The 5,514-nt window shown below is 31.0% G+C and overlaps 3 long non-coding RNA genes across 3 annotated transcripts; 1 reads left to right on the top strand and 2 right to left on the bottom strand.

Moving 5' to 3' along the window:
- Positions 1-832: 832 nt before the first annotated feature.
- On the bottom strand, positions 833-1,963 carry LOC134243695 (uncharacterized). The gene is made up of 2 exons (XR_009987095.1): positions 1,865-1,963; positions 833-1,186 (listed from the first exon to the last, which is right to left on the bottom strand). It is a non-coding gene; the product is annotated as an uncharacterized LOC134243695 (long non-coding RNA).
- Positions 1,964-2,205: 242 nt separating this feature from the next.
- LOC134243694 (uncharacterized) lies at positions 2,206-3,130 on the bottom strand. The gene is made up of 3 exons (XR_009987094.1): positions 2,997-3,130; positions 2,423-2,526; positions 2,206-2,284 (listed from the first exon to the last, which is right to left on the bottom strand). It is a non-coding gene; the product is annotated as an uncharacterized LOC134243694 (long non-coding RNA).
- A 294-nt stretch (positions 3,131-3,424) lies between these two features.
- On the top strand, positions 3,425-5,104 carry LOC134243693 (uncharacterized). Its single transcript, XR_009987093.1, has 5 exons — positions 3,425-3,506; positions 3,925-4,030; positions 4,139-4,244; positions 4,459-4,588; positions 4,883-5,104. It is a non-coding gene; the product is annotated as an uncharacterized LOC134243693 (long non-coding RNA).
- The last annotated feature ends 410 nt before the right edge of the window (positions 5,105-5,514 follow it).

The raw sequence follows: 5,514 nt of genomic DNA, 5'->3' as shown, positions 1-5,514 counted from the left end.
GATATTTGTAAAATGTTTTTTGTTTTTATTAATTCTTAATGTATGTCAAACAGATATGCAAATTTTCACCGAAAGACATTCAATAGAAAGCAAAATATACACAATGTCTCAATAATTTTCGAACAACCCTCGTATTTATAGTTATTCACTATATAAAGTAGTTCGAAAATCATAAGTTAAATATTTTGAATACCTTTCTCAAAGTCAGCCACAAAGGTGGGCACTTGGGGTAGATCAGAGGTGATTCTGAAAAATCTGAAAATAATATAAAAGCAGATTTACTAAAAGCAGTTGAAAGAACATTAGATGGTTTTAAACAAAATAGTTTATTTAAATATGAATGATTCTAATTACCGGGGTACTCTAGTATTCACTGCGTGAAAATTTGGCTTTACAAAACAAGTAAAGATAATGTAAATTTATTATTTACAATGCCTTTAATTGGCTTTTCTGAAAAAAGTCAAAGTTGGAAAAGGTAACCTTTACATTAACTTAACATGCACTAAAATATGATGTAATGTTCCACTTTTTCTTGACTTTACAAAAAAGTAAAGTTAACATTTACAACAATTAAACACAGTATTTAGGAAATATTAAATCTGATAATTACAAATCTTAAATCTAATTAAATACCATCTTTAATAACCACAATCTGATAATTACAAACCTTAAATTTAATTGAATACCATCTTTAATAACCACAAAAGTTAATAATTTCCGTTTTCCATTCCAGTGAATGAAGCCTTATTCAAATTATGAATAAGTTTTCCTTCCAAATTGATAAGTTGCGGAAATGTAAACATCATAATTAATATACATATTAAGAAAAAGCTGACTTTAACTTTGTTTATTACAATACAAAACATTTTTTTTTACAAACATAAAATCAAAATCATCAAGATTCTTGGCAGTATATGGTGCCCACATCCTATCCTGCAAATTACATACAAATCAAAGACAGAGTTCATTTCACTAATATGTTTTTGTATGTGACATGTTTTATAATAAAACCAACTGTTCATTCTTGAATTTAATGTTGCGAATCAACATAAAACTATTTTATGTCCTCTTTCTTGTTGATATTGGTTTTAGTGGAAATCAACAACTGTCAAAATGTTTTTGTCACACCTCCCTTTTCAGAGTTCAAAACTTTTCTCCCCATGCAGGCATTTTCCTAATGCTTTTCCTAAAAGAAAAAAAAGTATTTTTTTTTTTCAGTGCCATGCATAAGTATGAATATTTTCAATGGCTTTTTGTTATCAGAATTCACAATACCATGATAAATAAAACTAAAAACAAGCCACAACCTTACTAATAAATAAACAGTTCATACATGACCTTTAACCTCAAAAAGCAAAAAATGTAAATTTATTAATCTAATAATATGAGTGGAACTCTTGTTATTGACATATTATATGAAGAATCAATGGGTTAGGTCATGTATCCCTTATCACAAAAAGCCTATAAATTAAAATTTGAGAAATATATATTTTTTAAGGGTACTACACAAAAACAAAGAATAAATCCCTGAAATATTGAGAAATCATAGGTTTCCTGACTACTCAGTTGTCAGTTTACAAAGAGAACAATATTGTGCTACATACCGTATAAGTAGAATTTTTGGCGAGGATTTAATTTTGGCATTATTAGCGAGGGTTTTGAGATGGCTAAAATTAAATATTGCTAAAAATTAATTGCGTTTTATTTGTATTAGTTTCTCAAATGTGCATTTTAAAGTCCCTAAAATAGCATCTCGCTAAAAATAAATTACCAGTTTTAAAGGACATTTCCACTTATACGGTATTTAATTTAGCTGTACATGTATACAGAATGATACTGAAGTTATGGTTTAGGATATATGTACCTTTTTCCCCAATCGCATGTTTCAGCTAATGACCTTTTTCCTGATATGGAACAGTAAAAGGACTTTAGGTGAGAGTCCCTCAAATTGAAAATGACAATCATGCTGAAATAGAATTCATACCGTGATTAACATTTTGTACATATGGACAAATATAGTCAATATTATTTTTTTTTAATTATGAGTTTGAAGCAAACTGCTGCACTTGGTCACCAGAGAATGAATTGATTTTGAAAATTAATACACAGTGCAATCACAAATAATAGCTATGAATTGACAAACACCCTTAAGTTATTTTTTATCAAGAATAATCTAAATTTAGTTCTAAACAATACTTGCCATTTATAATATGAAAGTTGAGAACCAGCCTCTTCTTCATGACAGATCTTTTAATTTTCTCATGGTAGGCTGAGTAGCTTGAGACTATACAAAGGAAATTGAACATTTTTTTTTTTACAAATATATGACGATATTGACTCCCGAGCAATTCAAGCACTAAATAATGTAAATGTTTGTTCAAGTAACAGATTTCATGAAATTTATTAATAAATGTGTTTGTACCAAAGAACACTGGGATCCCCAATCTTGGTAATCATGTTTTGTTGTCTTCCTTGCCCCGTCTTGATGTTTTCCCTTCAATAATCTGCATACTGAATTCAATATACCTGTATTTTAAGAAAATGGACACAGTTTAAAATACAAAATGATATAAATAAAAATAAATAAACTCTCAAAGTTGAGAGTATATGTACATTTATATAGGTTAGTATATATAGGTCCCTGATAGGTGTAGTACTTTTCGTACAACATTATTTTTCTTGCCTAATCAAAATCTTTATTAATGCAACTTTTAGAGTGTAGTTAACATGGTTAATGTAGATACAATTTTTTTAAAAATATTTTACATTTATCAATCCTGCAGAAAAGCCCCTATGATTCATACACCTTAACAGAATAAAGTGACGCATATAAACATTTAATCCTAGAATTATCAAAAGTACTTATCTAATATCCTTGCAAAAATAACATACAAAGCGTCGTTTTCCGTGACTTTGATTAGTTTCATTCTTTCACAACATGCACAATGTACTGATCTGAAAGTGAAAGTAAAAACGGCTGGAAATCGTAAACAAACCTTTAGAGCATGTCAACCCGGGAGTTCGAGCAGTTGTTCAGGCAAGAATCTTCTTAAATCTAGATGAAGTGTCAAAAAATTACCACTGGTTTCAAACTTCGTCAAAATAACGATGCAGCCCCGCTCAACTTGATTTGAAATGATTGGCTATTCAACCGAATACACAGTGCCATATTTGGGTTACTGTTCAGAGTAGATCGTTCGTTTTACATTCGAGAAGTGTTTACATATTACTTGAATGAAGAGGATAACATAATACTGAGCTAAAAATTTTGTGTAAAGTATGTTTTCAGTTTAGTTTACAATACAAGCTGTAAATGTGCTGGAGATTATATTGATGTTGAAGCTTGTAAACAAAACCATAAAACGTAGGACTTATTCACGGCAATGTATGGGAACCAGAGCTGGGAACCAGTCTAGAAGGCAAAGAAAATTCCGCCAAGTCAACAACAAAGAAAGGGTTTTGGGATGTAGTCAGTTGTATACGTTATGTGGGCCGGTGACTGCAAGGTAATACATGTGTCTTATTTGTTGCGCATAATTTGTTTCATTTAATTATGGAAACTTATCCGTCCCAACCAGTGGCGTAGCATCGTTTTTTTTTTATTTTTTGAAAGTGGGGGGAGGGGGGCAGGCAATAAAGGGGTGGAGTTAAGGGGGAGGTTTAACTTTTTCTTGGTGGCAAGTACATTAAGTTCCAATTCTTATACTACATGTTTGGTACATTTTTAATAGTGTATGTTAGTTTTGGAGAAAAAGTGGGGGGGGGGGGGGCAAGCCCCCCTGGCCCCCCGGATACTATGCCCCTGCCAACACTGGCAGAAATATAACTAATCTGACTTCAAAATTCCTTCCCCTGTTCCCCGAAGTACATGTTACACTCTTCGCTCTCATTTTTTAAAAATATTCATTGTATATTTTTTTGCAGAAGCAAGGAATGTGGAGCTAATGCATGCTGCTAAGGATGGAAAGTTCTTGTGTTTATTGGTTGTTCCTGAGACACCAGTCACAGTTGTACCTTATTTCCATTTTAGGTAATGCCTTTTGATTTTTTTTAAGTAGAGGAACAATGCATTTAATTTTCATTCAATATGAAGCTTCGCTCTCATTTTTTAACAAATTTTCATTGTATATTTTTGTAGAAGCAAGGAATGTGGAGCTAATGCATGCTGCTAAGGATGGAAAGGTCTTGTGTATATTTGTTGTGCCTGAGACACCAATCACAGTTGTACTTTATTTCCATTTTAGGTAATGTCTTTTGATTTTTTTTTTACATTCAATATAAATGTAAAATTCTAGAGATAACTTTTTTCAACATTGTTGGATACTTACTACATGATTTTATCTAAAGAAAAGTATTTAAAATATTTCCTCACATTGTTTAAAGAGGCCAGGTATGGTGATATGGAGATAATTCATTTTTTATTCAAAATCTTATTTTCCATGCCATGCATTTGTACAGGGAGTCTATATACACTTGAGAGGTGAGCGTCAGATTTAATTTTGAAGATGGGTGACTTTCAAATGTTGTGATGAAGATTGTTGAAAGAGATTATCAACATAGAACCAATCCATTTGAATGTGCAAGTCAGGTGAGGATTGGACTTCAACATTTAGTCAAGAGATGTTTATATACTGCTAAGCTTAGTGAAAGCACACCATAAACATTTTAAGTATCTCAGTAAGTTTCATGGATATTACAGATGTATCACTATCATATGTTTGACATTGAGTCGCTTTGTCTAAATTTCCATTATGTTTAGTTATACATGTGTTGTTACTTAAGTATGTCTTCAAAAGCTTGTGCTTTAATTTCAATAGAAGTAATGAAAACCTATTTAAAATTGTATTTTTTTCTTTATAATTTTGAAAATTATTATTATTAGGACTTGTACAACACCTGAGTACCCAGATGACTGTTGAACTAATTGGTGAACAAGAAAAGATGTCAGAGAGGGGAATCCAAAACAGATGTCATGATCAAGAAAATGTACTGTTATCAATGATATGATCAAAAATTTGTAAACTTGTAGCGATTTAGAATATCTTATCTGTAATATAACTCTTCAATACTTAATTGTTCACACATTATCATCTTATCTGTATAATAATCGGGGCGATCTTATATAACCCCCTGCTGATTGTAATGCCCTGTGTATTGATTCCTGATCTTAAGGATCTTATACATGTAATGTGCTCCTGATCATCAGGAGCGGATCTTGAGTATATATATAGTGCGACAGAATTTTAGAATAAGATAGGAAGATGGAAATATAGAAGACTTAGTAGATAGAACTGTTAGAGATAGATAAAGTTACTTACTTACTTGGAATATAACCTAATATTTCTTGGATTTATATGTACATATGTGATTATTTAACTTGGATTTAATTTTTAGTGAATTATATTTCCTGAATGTTTCTATTTGTGATGTGCTGTGTAAATAAACTGTAGACTAGAATTTCGGCAAGATATGAGGAACAAGGATAAATTGATTTATTCATGCAAACTGACATTA

The sequence above is a fragment of the Saccostrea cucullata genome, unplaced genomic scaffold (genome assembly GCF_032062105.1).
Source record: "Saccostrea cucullata isolate Sc308-1 unplaced genomic scaffold, CSIRO_AGI_Scuc_v1 ctg10622, whole genome shotgun sequence".
In the NCBI taxonomy this organism is placed as follows: Eukaryota; Metazoa; Mollusca; class Bivalvia; order Ostreida; family Ostreidae; genus Saccostrea; species Saccostrea cuccullata.
This window is presented reverse-complemented; position numbering and strand designations above follow the sequence as displayed.